The following is a 19,816-nucleotide window of genomic DNA, read 5'->3' on the forward strand; positions in this document are numbered from 1 at the left end:
ATATATATGCATAATAAAACGACCATGAATTAATAACATTTGATCTGAAATATAATACACATAGTTAAATTTCCGGCATTTGATGGCTTAATATCCTCAGAAGAGAACAGTTTGTAATTATTTATCGCATTAAGCCACTAGTTGTTGCTAAATATCAGCCACATCATAAAGCAAACAAACAGAATTTATATGTGACAATTTATTATTTCAAGATGGCGTGTATATAGACTGAAACTAAAACTCTGTCCTGTTATTCGAAGCAAAAAAAGCTACATGTAAAAAACAAAATGCAACCTCATTTCTTTACGGAAAATGTGAACGGAAAATAAGTTGATTTAAAAAAGAAGACGTGGTATTATTGCCAATGAGACAACTCTCCATAAAAGACCAAAATGACACAGAAATTAACAACTTTAGATCACCGTACGGCCTTCAACAATGAGCAAAGCCCATATCGCATAGTCAACAATAAAAAGCCCCGAAAAGATTATGTAAACCAATTCAAACGAGAGCACTAACGGCCTTATTTATGTAATGTTCTCTTTCGTCTGCACCAAGCGGGTCATTTCATAGGTCGCCATATCTTGCATACATATTCATAACATATGGTTTTAGAAGGCGCCGAATTACACTTATGAATTATAGACTTTTGACAAGGTCAACACATTATATATGTGTCTATTCAGATGTTATTGACCGAGAACGAAGATATTTTCCCGCCACCTCTTATCTTGTATTTGTTTTTTTGAAGCAGCAGGGAGTTGTGGCAAAACTGAGCCCAGAGTCCCCTCTTAATCAAACTGCTTACAGAACCAACAAACGCAGATCCATTCTTTTCAAAATTCTGGTTCCGCCACTGGTCATGGAATAGGAAATCAAAAAGAGAGAAAAAAAATAGGTCCGTGTGTTTGTTTATCTAATGATATCTTAATGAACAACTTCTCTATTCATTTTACATCGGATGACCGTGAGGGCATTAATGTGTATTGCTGTCGCCCAAAATTACCATTACGTAACCTTCGTTTTGAGATTGTAACCGATCTATAAACATGATAATAATAAATACGCGAGTGCAAAATTACATTCCTTATCACTTGTTCTTAATTCATTTCAAATGGATACTCCTAAAAATATATTTTTTTGAACATAAATTAATGATATGAAAATGTCGTTAAACTCGTTAGAAACATAAATAAAGTAAAAAATCTTTAATATTTATAAGAACGTTTGCAATCTCCCATGCAGAGTTATCTGTCTTTGTTCCTTCTCTCTGCGTGGGACATTGAATGTTTTGCTGGAAAAAATGAATGCCCACTCAAATTCAATCTATCAGAAAAATCGAATTATTACAGCAGAGTGTCCACCATACACTTGTACAGCACTATAATTAATATAGTGCAATATAATGATATACAAATGGATAAAAATTATATATACCTATAACTGTAATTTACAAATATTAAAATAATGTATAACAAAAAAAACCCAGAGTTTACTGATTTGTATCACTTCTACGATGAGGTTGAATTTATCCTCCACGCACAGAAAAAATATATATCTGTACTTTAACGTCACTTTCAGGTAAAGAGATGTGATTTGGTTTTCTTAGACAAGTGCTTGTGACCGTCCACTAGAACTTGCGGTCATCCGATGTTCAGTACTTCAGTACTTTGATTAATATCTTCAACCTAAAGATGTTCTCAAAAATTGATAAAACATAACAAGGGTTTTATATTTTTTATAAATGTCTTGTTATTTTTATTTTATCTTGATTCATTTTGAGAACTCAAACCGTATCAATGACATACTGCACATTTAAAGATTTTTGAAAACTGGGAGTAAGCTGGCAATTGTTTCATGGTGCTTTAAACGGATGAATAAGAGGGTTCCGAAATTCCAACACTACAAAACATGACTTTCTTAATTTATAAATGGTAGCAGGAAAATTACAAAAGAATTTAAGCCTTCCCTTTCGTGTTAAAGTCTTCACAGTTTTCTTTTCGTTATATAGGTGATTTTATTTTAAGAATTTTGACTAAATATGTTACGTCGATTTCAAGGCGAACAAGATTGCATCAATTCAAGATTGTTAACGCACTTTGAGGATAATTTGGATTGAATCATATGAACTTCATGCCTCACTACCTATTAATAAAAAAAAAAACGTTTCGCTTTAACAGTAGCCGAGAAAAGGGGGACCGATATATCTAAAAATGGCAATATTTAACGGAAACTGTCAAAACATATTTTAGAATGATAACATTTAGATCCAAAAGAATATATTTGTATGAAATTTTATATTTTTTAACAGAAAATTTCTTAAATAATGATGTACAGTAAATCCCTATTATGAACATTTGGCTTAATTGTGTATTTAGCTATATTTATCGAACCATTCGCGTTCATTACTAAACGCATCGAAGCTTACCGTTTATACCGTATATCCCGCAATAATATTCATTGAATTTATGACTCTCCGTTCGGAAAATAGGTTGATGTTTCTAGTTTATACGACGACATTCGTTGAAATATTGAACAAAAAGATGAATGTATAGCAACAGGCCGTACGGTGACCTATAGATGTTTTAATGTCTGTGTCATTTTGGTCTTTTGTGGATAGTTGTCTCATTGGCAATCATACCACATCTTCTTTTATATATATCAACAACTGTGGAATAATGTATTGATTATAAATGTACTTTGTCGGTAAACGTGAAATTTTTTACTACGAGCTTTAGAAACAGGACGAAAAGCGAGGCTTACCGAATTTTCCCCTGTTTTGCAGCGAGAACTAATACATTTTATATTTTTGACAATGTACATATATTGTTTACAATTTACACCTGATATTTGAGCATAAGTTGTTTAAATCTTAACCATTGTCTTTGATTTTTACAATTATTGAAACGCGGACTCGAAGAAAACCCCGAAATGAAGATTGCATCTTACTTTATTAAGTATTATTTCAAACGTTCTCTTCTTCTACACTTAATCTCCTCAATTTACAACTTCTAAAAAAAAATTCAACAGGAAAAACGTACGTCAACGGGAACTGAATTTAAAAAAAAACCATTAATACAGGTCATGTACTAACGAATTCGTTGACTTTCATTTGAAAGAAAAGTATATGTCAACTATTTAAATTTCAATAGTTGACATATACTTTTCTTTCAAATGAAAGTCAACGAACATTAAAAAAAGAAAATTGTAGTTGATAATAATGTGTGTAAATAAATGTGTACACCAATTCGTTATATGGATTGTAATTTGGAAGGTGTACTCGATTAGCAAGTGATGACTAATAATCTGCATTGACCACTGTGGATAGTAAACTATCAACTTATCATAGTACATAGTAATTGGCTAAAAATACCCTGTACCCAAGTATTTCTGATTAAAAGTGGATGAGAATGTCTATTTACATAGTTGTTACATTTTTGAGACAACTATAATGTCACTTCAGTCTTTACGGGAATTTTCTTTTTACTCGTATTCATCCGATTAGAAGTAGATTCTAAAGCTATCGCATATATTGATTGAGTTTCAATTTTTGTCTCGCTTTGGAGGTATATATATATATAAAAGTGACAACTATGCGACAGATCCAATGACAGGATCACCAGTGAAGGTGTTACACGACTGAAAAAAATAATTTATATTCATGATTATATACTTATATATTGGATTGACTGGTAGCAGGCTAGCCTCGAATACAAATTCAATTATTTTGTTGGACCCCCTGATCGAATGACTTTAAGACTGTATTTTACGGCTTCTCCACCAAGCATGATGCATTCACGAGCAAGAGCAGGTATTGGTTTACTCGTAAAAAGACTAATGTGTCTTGATAGTGGTTACACTCTCTTGTTACCTAGCATATGAAAATGCGACTCTTAATTGTCGGGCATGTTAAAAAAGGTATATGTATTAATCATTATAATTAATTTTCATCATCCTCAATATATATGTAATATTTGTCGCTGGATATAAGACATACATCAGTATCATCATCATCATAAGTACTATAGCTTGAGGCTTAATCTTCGTCGTAAGTACATGTATTATATATAGCTGTAGGCTTCTTCGTCGTAAGTATAACGTGAGGCTTAATTCGTATCTAATATTTTAGCCAGATTATGTCGAGACCTTATTTTACGCATGCATCTCTATGATACATAGTTTTTATAAATATCCAAATTAAAGCCAATGGAGATCGTTTATCAAATGATCTTGTCACAATTAAAACAGATATATATATAGAAAGGAATTGACTCGTGAGACTGAAACGAAGCATAAAAACAGCTAGCCATTTCTAGTATTTCCAAATAAGCTCCATGTACCGAAATGATAGTATCCACAGCTGCTGAACACTATCTTAAAAACAACTACAAAAAATAATTATCCCGTTTATAATATTGATCAACTATGTCGTACTGTTACACCATTGTCCTAGTATGGATGTGACTGTCCCAAGTCAGGAACCTTTAATTCAGTGCTTATCGTTTGTTGTTGTGTTTTCATTGATTTTTTTTAACATTAATTTGGCTGATAGTTTTAGTTGTTTTACATTTGTCATTTTGTGGCCTCTTATAGCTGACTATGCTGTATGGACTTTTCTCATTGTTGAAAGCCCTTCGTTGGACTATAGTTGTTAAAATTTCTGTGTAATTTGGTCTCTTGTGAAGAGTTGTCTTATTGACGAATCGATCATACTACATCTTGTTTTTTGTACATCACAAATTAAGAATAAAACATTCATAGACAGTCTAGAAAAGCGAGACCTTTTGTCATGTCAAAAGTACAGAGGACCATTAGTGGTCATAACTGTTTAGCAGATTTTATGTATTGCCCATGTGTCCATTAGATTACACGTCAGTTTCACATGTCTGTGTTCAGTGAGCTACTAAATCACGGGAAAAAAATCCAATTCAGTATGTAGTCTTAAACTTTTAAATTACATGCGAGATGCCTAATGTTCAGACATTGTTGTTTTTAAAAAGTATTTATCAAAGTCAAACGACAATCATTTAATGTTTTTTTTCGTGCAATACAATTTGTGATCATGGCCGGATCCAAGATATTTGAAAGAGGGTGTAGTTTTCTATAATAGAATTTATACTGACGAGCGGAGCGATGCAAAAATCAATTTGGACAATTATACGCTAGAAATGATATGGATTTTAAAACTTATTTAGCGATCGAAAAGGGGGAGTACGCCCTCTACCCCTGTATCCTCGGATGCAAGTTTAGGTATACTTAAACAAAAACCTCGCCCCATAATTTGGTATAGGTAAAGACGAAAAAGTACTTTTGAAAAATATATCATTGATATGAATTTCTGCCCACATCAAATTATCTTCAGTTAAATTATAAAAAAATATTTTTTTTTAAAAGTCAAGTACACCTTTTACATTCGGGTGTGTTGGAATTTACTTTAAACGTCAAATCTTTTTAAAACAATAAAAAGGCAACCTTCTCGCTTCGGAATTCGTTATTTTAATATTTGCGTGCTAAATTTCGTCTTGGTAGTTTTTAAAATTCATAATTTGAGAAGAACTAAAATATGGGTCAAGTGAAATGACAAGAAATGATGGGTGTGTTTGATTACAAGTTGCTAATTTACTTGTTCCATTATATTATTTGTGTCAATAAAATCATTCAAAGTTTAATGACAAAATATTTAAAGAGTGAATAATTAGTTGGGGTTGATTTTTACTGACGGTATATTCCAGCAAACAATGCTTGTTCAAAGAGCAAAACATGCATGCAGTGTATGCTCCCCTCCGTCATGCTTCAATACAGTAGGACTAAATACGTTGAATTAAGTCGGTTATGTCGAGTAAAGTCATTTTATTGGAAATCTCTAATAGGTGTTTGCACATAATGTAATAGATGTTTGGACATAATGTAATAGGCATTTGCACATAACTTACATGGTGTTTGCACATAATGTAAGCGGTATTTGCACATAACGTAATAGTGTTTGCACATAATGATGTAGTTTTTATACATAACTTAATAGGTATTTGCACATAACGTAAAAGGTGTTTGCACATAAGGTAAACGATGTTTGCACACAGGGTAAACGATGTTTGCACACAGGGTAAACGATGTTTGCACACAGGGTGAACGATGTTTACACATAAGGTAAACGAGGTTTGCACAAAACGTATTAGTTGTTTGCACATAATGTAAAAGGCATTTGCACATGACGTAATGAATGCTCACAGAGAGTATCAATTGTTCGGCAAAACGCATATGAATTATACCATGATGTATTGGGTTTTTCACTGGCGATACATATGTATAAACAAAACATAATGCCAAAATACTATAATATCATGAGATTTACATAGAACAAAGGTGTATCAAAACAAAAGCTTTAGAACATTTGACATAACAATAACACTTGCGACAGGACGCAATTATTAACTGACTTACGTAAAAGAAGAATAGACACAGCATAGATAAAATATAAGAGAATGAAAAGGTGGTTGATCATAAAGTTTCGAACTATTCACAGAATATAAAGTAGTTACAGCATAATGTAATGCATATTTTACACAACAAAGTTTAGCAATGACATATCATACAATTGTTTGACCATACAAATTACTAATTTTACATAACAAAGAGATGCCGTGTCAGGAAATAAAGGCATCTGCACATAACATAAAGAAGAAATGACAGGACGTAAAGGCAAATCGACAAAACACATTAAATATTTACACTATAAGACAGTTCCGGCGTTCCATATATGAGTGCCAAATGAGGTATCTCTCCATCCAAGACACAATCTTTTAAAGTAAGCAATTTCATTTAGGTTCAATGCTGAAAAGAAAGCTATAAAGGACCAAAAATAACCTGTGTAAAACAATATAAAAAAAACACGCAAAAACAACACCAACAACGGCTTTATTTAATATACAAAAGAAGAAGAAATGTATCCAATAAATAAAAGAAATATAATAGCTTTATTTCCAACGCTGCAATTTTCACAAAATATATCAATGCTACCACCTTGACGCACATAAAATGGATAACATCATTAAATAGGTACAGTAATGTACGAGTCCGTTAAAAAATCCAATGTCTCTATCAGAAAATAAACTGTTATCACAGAGATATGTCTCGCCTTTTTGTAATTTTGATTCTGCAAATGTTGAAATCAAAATAGCAATACTTTAACATCTTACACAAGTTATGAAAATATTCAAAGTCAATGAACCATGACTGAGTAACACGGCTCAACAATCTCCATGTAAATAAAATGTGCCAATGATAATATAACTGCATACCAAATAACATTGACTTATTATAAGTCGTTCCCAAACCTAAATACAAACGTTAACTTGTAAACTATGAAAAGGTTTCAGTCATTGAACCATGAAGAGGGGGTGGGGCTAATAAAAAAATCCATGGAAACAATACTTGCAGATGTCAATAAATATAAATACCAAATATCATTGACTTAACATTAGCAGTTCATCTTAAACTGATCTAATCACAAACTAATACATGTAAACTAAGATAAGTTTCAAAGTCATTAGACTGTGGATTGAGGAGCGAGGCCAACTATTTTCCATGGAAATGAGATGTGCAAATGCTTATACAACTGAATACCAATTAGTTAACATTGGCCTTCCACTAATGATTCCCCTTGAAATGGCCTAATCACAAAATAAGACTGATCACTTTGAAACATTTTCAAAGTCAATAGACCATGACCGAGGGGTGGAGCCAAATTATCTCCATGGAAATGAGATATGCCAATGCTTATACAACTGCATACCAAACACCATTGACCTATCACTTGTGGTTCCACATAAACTGACCTAATCACTAACTAATCCATGTGAAATAAGCAAAAGTTTCGAATTCAATAGACCATGAATAAAGGGGCACCATAAACTAGAGCTAATCACAAACTAATACATTATTGACGCCATCGCCGCCGTAGGCTCCGCCGACACCGGAAACAGCATATCTATGTCTCGCCTTTTGACTCCGTCAAGGCGAGACAAAAAACGAACTTTGCAAAGACGAAAAACAAAATGACACTACAGTTGCTGCTTCATTACCTTCAGAACAAAATGACCAGTTTGAAAGTCCCAAATACAGAAATATGTCAACAATCAATTATACCTTTAGATTTTGTTAACATGTCAGACAAGAATTTAAAAAGTTCTTCTTTAGTTTCGATGAAATATGATGAATGATATAGGTTTTGTGCATGTTCTATACCTTTTAAATTCTCAAAATGAAAAAAATACTTATGATAGTATGATACTAAACCCCTAACGGGAGGGATTGTACCTGATATTCATATGATGAAGACATAATCTTTCAATCAGTTTAATTGAGGTCTGGAGCTGGCATGTCAGTTAACTGCTAGTATTCTGTTGTTATTTATGTATTATTGTCATTTTATTTATTTTCTTTTGTTACATCTTTTGACATCAGACTCGGACTTCTCTTGAACTGAATTTTAATGTGCGTATTGTTATTGTTTTACTTTTCTATATTGGCTAGAGGTATAGGGGGAGGGTTGAGATCTCATAAACATGTTTAACCCCGCCGCAATTTTGCGCCTGTCCCAAGTCAGGAGCCTCTGGCTTTTGTTAGTCTTGTATGATTTTAAATTTTAGTTTCTTGTGTATAATTCGGAGTTTAGTATGACGTCCATTATCACTGTACTATTATGCATATTTTAGGGGCCAGCTGAAGGACACCTACGGGTGCGGGAATTCTCGCTACATTGAAGACCCATTGGTTGCCTTCGGCTGTTGTTTGCTCTATGGTCGGGTGGTTGTCGCTTTGACATATTCACCATTTCCTTTCTCAATTTTATTAGTGTTCAACAGACGTTAGTAGATATATTTCATAATGGAAAAGCAAACTTTCTGAAAAATGTTTGCAGACAAAAATAAGGAGAGGTGGTATGATTGCCCAATCTCAAAGCCTAAGCTCAAATGAAGTGGATGTAAGTATTGATAGGCATCTGTAATGCCTTCAACAATGAGAAATATCCATACCGTATTATCGGCTATAATTGGCTCCGACTGATAAATATTCCTTGTTGTTTAAGACAAAGAAATAAACACATTCTTTTCCTCGATTTAAATTACTTTTTAATCATAAAAGAAGGTACAATATCATAAAATAAATTTTGTGAAATCTTAGAAACTTTTGTACTTTCATCAGATCTTTAACAAATCTAAGACTTCGCCTTTTTACGAACGTAAGGGAGTGTTCCCGACCTTTTGAAGGGGTGCAATTGTTGCTCATATGAATACCGACAACTCGTCGATGAAGTTTGTTGCCGAATGTATATATAATTGTATCAAGGAGAAAATAAACAGCTATAATAATGTCATCACATCTCAAGTAATTATATCTAGCATATTTGCCTTTCTCATTAGAGAATACGGCTTTAAAAGAGTTGCATGACATTTATTTACATTCAGATTTACCAACGATTATTTAATAATGTAGGAAAACTTTTGTTTGATAAGATTGTGTGGACGTGTAGTGTACAAAATCAAATGTGTCAACAAAATTAAAAGGGCCATCTAAAGCACGTAGTTCATCAAAGAACTTTTTTACACTCCAAAACAATTAAATCCACTATTTTCACATATTCTTTTACAAGACATAATAAGTTCTTTGATAGTAGTTAAGTGACTAGTCCAAATCACTGAAAGATTAGTATTAGAGCATTTACTAGAGGCTGAGATAAAACGATGTTTTACTGGTTTATTTTATGTAGTTTTGTTAACCGATACATAGAAGGCACCTTAGTCCACAAGGGTATCATCAGCTAAGTAGTCAGTACTTCGATACTGACAGGATTTAACAAACTTTTCTAAAATTGTCCGTTTATAAATTTTTAAGTTATTAAGAAACTAAGGTTTCAGCTCCCTCATGTAAAGTTGACTTTAGATGAATTTGGCTATCAATTTAGGTATTTTTGTTATATAGCTCTTTAACGGTTTCGGTACTTATACGTCCTCTGGTTTCAAATGTTTGGCTTTGAGCATTTCTGATGAAGGGAAATCCAGAAAAACGCTTCGGATTCAATGAAATTTTTAAACGTGTTGTTTTCATTTTATTCAAATATTCAGAAGATACTTAAAGCTGTGATGTGGTTACTAAATATTTGGTGACTATATGACTCTTCGTGGAGCACACAGACCTGAATGTAGATGAATTTAAAATTTCATTCTTAAGAAAGTCTTGGAGTATTTACGGCATACCACCACCACATTGTTGACTACTTTGTCGGCTAGCAAAAACAGAAACCGCTTTGAAATTTTTGAAGTTTGTTTCTTATTCTGGAAAAAAGCGAGGTATATACTTTTGTATTTATTTCTGGGATAATTTTCAAGTATCCACAACATTCATAAAATTGAGAAAGGAAATGGTGAATATGTCAAAGCGACAACCACCCGACCATAGAGCAAACAACAGCCGAAGGCAACCAATGGGTCTTCAATGTAGCGAGAATTCCCGCACCCGTAGGTGTCCTTCAGCTGGCCCCTAAAATATGCATAATAGTACAGTGATAATGGACGTCATACTAAACTCCGAATTATACACAAGAAACTAAAATTTAAAATCATACAAGACTAACAAAGGCCAGAGGCTCCTGACTTGGGACAGGCGCAAAATTGCGGCGGGGTTAAACATGTTTATGAGATCTCAACCCTCCCCCTATACCTCTAGCCAATGTAGAAAAGTAAAAGAATAACAATACGCACATTAAAATTCAGTTCAAGAGAAGTCCGAGTCCGATGTCAAAAGATGTAACAAAAGAAAATAAATAAAATGACAATAATACATAAATAACAACAGACTACTAGCAGTTAACTGACATGCCAGCTCCAGACCTCAATTAAACTGATTGAAAGATTATGTCTTCATCATATGAATATCAGGTACAATCCCTCCCTTTAGGGGTTTAGTATCATACTATCATAAAATATATGAGAAGAACATAACCCGTGTCATGCCAACAACTGTTTTTTTAGAAATAAATGTGTTTAGTTCTGATGCAAAGACCCTATCAGTGAATCAATGTTAAAGCCAAAATATGCAATCTTTAATGACCTGACAACAGTATCGTAACTATATCCCCTTTTAATAAGTCTATTTAAAGGTTTTGTTAGTTTCTGAGGAGAATACTGACATTTTTGTGCTTTATAAAGAATATTTCCAAAAAATTTTGGATGTGAAATACCTGAACGTATAAGATGTCTGCATGTTGAGTTATATTTACGAATTATTTCCTTATACCGGTGATAAAATTTAGTAAATGTTTTCACCAGTTTGTGATATCGAAAACCCTGGTGTAATAATTTTTCAGTAATACATAAATTTCTCTCGCTAAAATCTAATACATTGTTACATACACGAGCGAAACGTACAAGTTGAGATATATAAACACCATAAGATGGTGACAAGGGAACGTCACCATCTAAAAATGGATAATTAACAATAGGAAATGAAAAATCATCTCTTTTATCATAAATTTTTGTATTAAGCTCATACATATTTTTAAATAAAAACCAAGAGATTTTTATCAGGTTTTTCCTGTTTGAACCATTTTATCCAAAAACTAGGGAAAAGTAAAATAGCAAAAATACATAACTCCGAGATAAATTTAAAACGGAAAGTTCCTTATCTAAAAATGGCAAAATCAAAAGCACAAACACATCAAACGAATGGACGACATCTGTCATATCCCTGACTTTGTAACGGTATTTTGATATGTGAAAATGGTGGATTAAACCTGGTTTAATAGCTATCTAAATCTCCCAATCTCACAGGAAGAGCAAGTTTTGTTTCCTGAAGACACTGTTGTCGATTTGTTTTTGATAGAGGACGACACTTTTTTATTTAAATTTTTAACCAGTGTGTCTTGGACGATATTAACGTTCCCGTAATAACATGGCCAAGGAATCATAACGAAACTTCGACAAGACATTTTAAAACTAAAGTATTACATTGACGTCTGATGTTATTGACGTATAATTTCAAATTTAACTTTTGCTGGTTGTTTGTATGTGAACTAAATAATAGGTGGTTCTGTGTAATCAAAATTGTATTTTAACTAAAATCAGTATAGGCTTACCTGTAAAATGATTTTACAAAATGCATGAAAAAAACTGATTCCAATATATGCATAAAATGAAAATAAACATAAAATTAGTTTATCCTTGAATCACAAAAAAAGAGAAAAGATTATAAAGATAAAAAAAAACACATGGTGGCATATCACTTATTAATAATCAATAATTTTTAGATTATATGACAGATCGATTACAAAAGAAAAGTGATTAAAAGTATATCATAGAAATTAAGAAGGGTAAAGTAGAACTAAAGGTAATATGTCATTACTTGTAGATAGGTATTTTGTGGAATAAGTGGTGTCTGTTCGTTTAAAAGAGTTTTGCATGAATGAAAAGCTTTATCGTTGGCATTCATTTATTTCAAATATTTGTCATGTCAAAAGGTATATCGATGTAAAAGAAATCTAAACAAGCGGTATAAACTCTTGTACTTCAAGTTATATGTACACAGAGGGACGTATGAGTAGGCTTAAAAAAGTATATTATAAAATAAGAAAGGGACACTGACAATTTTCTTGTTTATTATACTGTATATCGCTTTTTGTCCTTCCCACTTTCTAAAGTTTACCCCTCTCCCTTTCCAGTTACTCCTACGCCACTGATTACATATTAACAGTATTATATTCTGTTTCAATTTGTCTCAACTATCACACTAAAGTCATGATGACATTAAAGTCGAAGGAATTTAATATGATCAAAAGGTATTCGAATTAATTGTTAGACTCAAATCTTAATTCGTAGAATATCATTATAAAGATGGCTTTGTGTAGATTATTTTGACCCTGAAAGTAAATGATTATCTGTGATGATTATTTTTACACGGTCCTTTATTGAAATGACTGATCTATTTTATGGTTGTATGTAGTGATTACAAGCTGTTCAACCGAATGTAAATACAATCGATGGATTGTCAAATAAAGAAAACCATAATCAAGATTTAAGTACTTTTTTCTTGCAAAATATTAAATTTATTATATTTTCTCAATTACAGTTTGAATTGATTTTTATATACGTATTACACTTATCAATTAATAAAATGCTATTTTATTTATTGTTAAAACTCCTCGGAAATCTTCTTTAAACTCAACTTTTATTTCGTGTTTCTTTTCATTTTTTCCCGTAAAATGTAAGAAAGATTTAGGTGTATGTGCGTTTTTTTTTTTTTAATAAGTTGGTTAGGACTCATGATAACGATAAAACAACTGATGTACTTCATGTACATACAGTTCAAATAAATCTAAAGTAATCTAACGTGTGTATGCAGTGGAATAAGACTTTGCAAATATAGTGATTTAATCCTGAAAACAACCCTGATCCTGATCCTAAGGTCAATAATTGCCACGACTTGTCTCTCTTATACTTTATATTCCTCGTACGATGCACCATCTCTCCTGGTAATTTCTAGCGAGTACTTGAAAAATTAGTTTAGGCGCAGGATCGGGTATCAGGACTTACTAGTTCTTGAAAACGCCCTGATTTAAGTATATATGCCCCTATAATTTGTGCAGTTATTTCACATGTTTCTCTCTTTGATGGTGAAAGTAGTGATTGGATATCCAGTGGGATGTGAGCTATTTCCAGTTGTCTTTTTAAGTCCTCTCCTTCTTGGTGTTATCTTGGACAGTATATCAGGTAGTGTTCTGTTTCTTCTATGCATTCGTAATATGACGTGAGGGATTGACCTAATTGGTTTCTGTATTTATTTAGTCTGCAGTAGTCTGTTTTTAATTCTGATAGTATTAGTCCAACTTGAGTGTTAGGGATATCTAGTTGAACTATTTTTCCAACAATAGGTACCATATCATATGGGTGTCTTCCTGTTTCATCAATTGTCCATCTGCTTTGCCATTTCAGTTTTGTAGACATCTTGACTGCACTTCTGTCATCCGACAAAGTTATGACATTATATTGTTCGTTTAGTGATGAGGTCTCCTTTGCAGCATTTTTCGCCAACTGTTCTGCTATCTCGTTCCCAGCTATATTAGCATGGCCTGGAATCCAAGATAGGGTTGTTAGTTTACCGTGTCTCAAGAGTGTCCCCATACTTTCTTTAATGTCTGTTATGGTGTATATATGAAGTTTGAAGATTTCCAGTGCAAAGTCAAGATGCCTACATCAGTCTGGCTATCTGATGGTATTTTGACCTCAGAAAACTGGTCCTTAATTGATGTAATACAGTGCTACAGAACCATAAGGATAGCTACAAGTTAGGCAAGAAGTATTGATCCTCTACTAGCTACTGGCCTCGTTAAGCTATTTTCGGAATATAAAATCGCCCCCGTTCCACACGGTCCTGGATTACCCTGACAAGAGCCATCAGTATATGCCACTATAGAGTCGGTACTGTCTCCGAGTAGGTCTTTTACAACCTGTTTAATTTCCACAGTTTGTTTTGCAGTTCTGTTATTTGAACTACCAAGTCGACTCTAGTAGCTTTATGCTCTAATCAGCATAAATCTGCTCCAGCTTTGTATGTAAATTCTGGTTCAATGAGTTTAATATCTTTCTTTGTGGCTTTGAACATGTCTACAGATTGGTTTACAACTTTACCCTTGTGTTGATTCAATGCTGAACATGTATGGAAATTTATAGAAAATCAACAGCATTTATCCTTGTATTCTCATATTTGGCAATTTTGATGACTGATATATATAGGAATACTGCATACAGTGCTAGCATTGATTTCCCTTAAACAAGTTTATTAATGTAGTTATTGGTTACAACAAATTAATCAAAGAGCTGAAAACTTTGAGGTGGAAGAAGGTGAATAAAAGGTAACTTGAATAACCATAAAAGCAGCCCCACTAACCCAGTCTGCTTCGTTCCATTATCGTTATGACGTTTTTTTCTTCAAACAAGAATGTGTCATAAGTACATGGATTGCCCATCCGTACAATCATTTTCTATGTTCAGTGAATGTGAAAATTAGGTAAAATCTGTAATTTAGCAGTAAAATTAGAAAGATCATATTAAATTATAAGGAACACATGTGTACTTAGTTTCAAGTTGATTGGATTTCGACTTCATCAAAAACTATCTCGGCAATAAACTTTAACCTGAAGCAGGACGGACAGACAGATCAGAAAACATAATGCCCATAAATCGGAAATAAAAATAGTAAGACTTGTTATATACCCGCCAACTTTTGAAAGTTTCCATGGCGGTTTTTAGTGCGCGACAAAAAAGTTAAAGGTTACAATTTATAGCGAAGTATTTTGCACGATCTGGATTGTCTAGAAAAGGTGTCATATTTGTACGATGAACTTACATGCCATTTTATTAAGTCTGTTTGCATGATTCTAGTTATTAAATCGGTAGAAAAGATGAACATGTAGCTAGATGACCAGGGTTTATTTGCTTGTGTAAGAATATTAGATGTTTGTGGAAATTTCCAATTTTTAATAATGCACAAAGATGGACCTTTAACAGGTTGGGAACAACACTCCAAATGAGGGGTAACCCTCATTGGAAGAACATTACAACCCACTGTAAAAAATTAGCACCTTTGTATTCATATTATTTGATGGAACTTTTCACCAGGAACTATGCATCTATCAAGTATTAAATGGTCAAAATATGTCAAAAGAATTTTTTGATGTTTCTAAACTTATATCTTCTCTATTAATTTGACCCCTCATTTAGAAAAGTTGTTCCAAATGTAATGAATTTTCCCACTTTTGAATTAAAAATCTTTAAAATTTTCCTTCTTTTTTTTCAACAGTAAAATGACCCCTTGTTTTAAGAACAGTCCCTCATTTATGGGACACCACTCATAATGGGGAGCACAACAAACTGCTCAGAGTCTGAATTGACCAGTTTTTGTGCTCGACCAGTAAAATCAAGCACACATTTTACTCGACTGTACTTAACTGTACTTAAGTGTGTACTCGACTAGGTCTCGACTTTACTTAATTAGTCTGCTTCAGTACTTGATGATCTTTGTGTAGTCTGAAATGGTCTTGACCAAGGCTCGACCTGTCTTGACCTGCCTTGACTAGTCTCGACCTGTCTCGACTAGTCTCGGTTCAGTCTTAACCAGTCTTCACCTGTCTCAACTAGTCTTGACCTTCAAATTTAGTTTTGACTGATGTAAATCAGCCCATCTTACTAAATTAAATATTGATTTTACAAAATTCAAGCTTATTAGGTAGTTTGATTTATTGCTGTGAAATGAAAGAATTTAATTTTACAATAGGTAGAAATAAAATTATTATATAACTTCAGATATGCATCTTTAATTCTTTTTTTAACTTTTTCAAATCAACTTGGATTTTCATCAAACTATGCAGCTATCTTAGATATATATTAAGCTTACTGAATTCCATGTCATTCAGTTTTTTGTTGTATTGCTGTCAAATTTAAGAATTAAATTAATCTAGGTCTAAAAAGCTACTTTCACTTCTCAAAGTTTTTCTTCTTCCATGTGTAACCAAGAAATCCACAGTCTAAAACTAGGAGACTGATATGAGGATTCGGTCACAACTAAATGTTAAACCTAAAATAACCATGCACCATAAACTAGCAGTAATACACAGAAGATGAATTCAACTTTATTTCCAAGACTGATACTTGTCACCAACGCTGTGACTTCAACACTTATATCGTTTACAATCATTTTACAATATATATATATATATATAAGAATTAAACAATTAGCTAAGATCAAATATAAACAGATTCAGATTCAGATTCAATATTTTATTAAAGTCTCACTACTTGCAATACATAAATATACAGTACATACAGAGTATATACACACTATAAAACAGACAATACACAAATATAAATTACAAGTACCATTCTATTAAGAATTATGAGAGACTATAAAACAATTTCTATATAAAACTAGTTAAAATACATACGATTACAAAAATAATTTCATTTTAAGAATATAAAAAGGTATTTCTTCTACTTAAAATATCAAAGCAGGTTTTGGCAACCATATCATAACAATTAATGTTTTTAAATAAATAAACAAATTTATCATCATCAGACAAATCATTAAAATCTACATTATATTTCATAGCTTCGCTATATAAACAAAAGCGCAAATCTGCATATAAAGGACATGATAGTATTACATGTTTTTCGTCTTCTATGTTATCATTACACATAAAACACACTCTTTCGTCTACATTTTTATTTTCATACCGCCCTGTTTCAATTCTCAACGGAGCTACTCCGCATCTAAATTTAGCAAAAGCACTTCTATATCTATAAGATAATTTTTTTGATAAATATAATTCACTTCCATAACTGTCTTTAAACAATTTATAAGTCCGCAATTTTTTACCAACATATTGTGTTAATATTCTATTTTGCCAGTTTTCTATATACTTATCAAGTAAAAATTCTTCTATCTGCATAATACTTTGTTTACACAGTACATTATTTAAATCAGTATACAAATCTAAATTACATTCTTTAAACTTAGACATAATCCTAAAACACCAATTTCTTCTCTTATTAAGAGCATTTCTATAACACCATTTAAATATTCTATAATTTAATCTATCTGTGCACATTATATTACACCTAGCCCAGTGTCGAAACACACAAGTCCACTGCTTAACACTTGGAGGTCTCCAGCCCATATCCCCTTGAATTGCATCGTTTGGGGTATATTTACCCACACCCATAAAAGACCTGATAGCTCTGTTCTGGACAGCATTTATACATGAAAAATCTCTGGTGCCCCAAATGGCTGCACCATAACTTATTACTGGCCAGACCAGGCTATCAAATAATTTAGTAAATGTACTGTACTGGAAACCTCCATGGGCCTTACTCTTTACAATAATCAAACTTAATGCCCTGTTCGCTGATTTGGCTACAGCTTTAGCCATTACATCATAATTTAAAAATTCAGTTAATAGTAAACCCAGATATTGATAGCTTTGTACAATACATATCTGCTTATCATTGAATAAAAACAATGTTGTTGTCTGCTGTACAGAAGGATTTCTAAAATGTACAATTTTAGTTTTCTCATGATTAACATTTAATAACTTATTTTTACACCATATATTTAAAACATCTAAGAGTAATTGCAAATCGCTTTCATTCTCTGCAATCAATACAATGTCGTCTGCATATAACAAAATGCCAACTTTTTCACCATCAATATCAATACCAATATCTAATGCTTTAATATTTGTAACTAAGCTGTTTATAAAAATATTGAATAAAATTGGCGACAAAACACAGCCTTGTTTTAGGCCTGAATTTACACTAAACCATTCAGTCATATGCCCATTTAATTTAACAGCACATTCAACTTGAGAATAAATAGCTTTAATAACACACAAAAAATGTTTACTTATACCAAGATCATTTTATCAATTCTCTGTAATTATCAAACAATGTCAATACTGGCTGGCCACACTACCTTTTCAAATTTCTTTAAACTTATTGTGTGTAGTCACACTACATTACCATTAATGTTTTCAATAAAAAAAAATTACCAAGATGATGGGTTGCTATGGAAACGGTGTTACCTATTTTTCATACAATGGCCTCCTGAGAAAAAACACAAAAACTGCAATTCTGACCAATTTAATTGACATAATATAGTATAATATTTACAATACAGTGGAATATGCTTTATTTATCTTAAACTACTGTATTTCAAGTTTCTTATCATATAAAAAAATATTCCTAAAAATAATTTTGCATAATTCAAAACGGCACTTTATATATACAAATTTTGGCATTTTACCAAATCAAGAAAATTCCCTTTGGGAGCCTATTTTGAATAGATTTTTTTTACCTTTGCACACTGATTTGAAATTAAACTAATGGTAATATACGTAGATGATATATAGTTGGATTTAAACCCCCCAAAAAAATTGTGGGAAATTTCAAGACCTTTCTGTACATAAATCCTAAAAAATGACAAAAAATTGCAAAATATGCATATTTCCATGGAAATGGTAGTTCATTTCAAATTGCAATATATTGTCTCTTGGCAAAATATTTCACTAAACAATCAACAAAAATAATGATACTCAGCCACATTTTATAAAGGTTAATTATTTTTTTTAGGTTTTCATTAAGAAACTTTTAAAAGGGTGGGGGTGGGGGAGAAGGGGGTGCAAAACTTGAAAACTTGAAAATAGCATAATTCTCACATTTTTTGTTCAATTTAAATGAAAATTGAAGGAGACTTTTGTTTTTTAGTACTGAAACACTGTGTAAAGTTTTAAATTAAAGGTTTATCTGTTTTCAATTTGTCATCTGGACCCTTCCAAAAAAGGGGGAGGGGGGTCAGATGCAAAACTTAAAAATAGCATAAATCATAAAACTTTTTGTTGGATTTAGATGAAAACTGAACTTGATCTGTTGTTTATAGGATTAAAACACTGTGTTAAGATTGTTACACATTTTTTGATTGGTTCTCAAGTTATCATCTGGATTCATCAGGGACTGACAAACATAACTTCAATTAAAGTTTGTCTTCGTCTAAAAACATGTCTCCTTCCGTTTAGTAGTATCAGAGGTAAAGTAAGTTCAAAAGGGCATAACTTCAACAAATTTAGCTGATCAAAATTTCCTGTTAACATGCACAACTACATACCAAGTTTCATCATAAAATTCAGTTCTTTAGTTCAACAGGAGTTGCACTGATAAACTGTGAGACGGACAGACAAATAAGCCAAAACAATATGTCTCTCCATTAAATTTGT

This window comes from Mytilus galloprovincialis, chromosome 13, assembly GCF_965363235.1.
Source record: "Mytilus galloprovincialis chromosome 13, xbMytGall1.hap1.1, whole genome shotgun sequence".
NCBI classification, from domain to species: domain Eukaryota; kingdom Metazoa; phylum Mollusca; class Bivalvia; order Mytilida; family Mytilidae; genus Mytilus; species Mytilus galloprovincialis.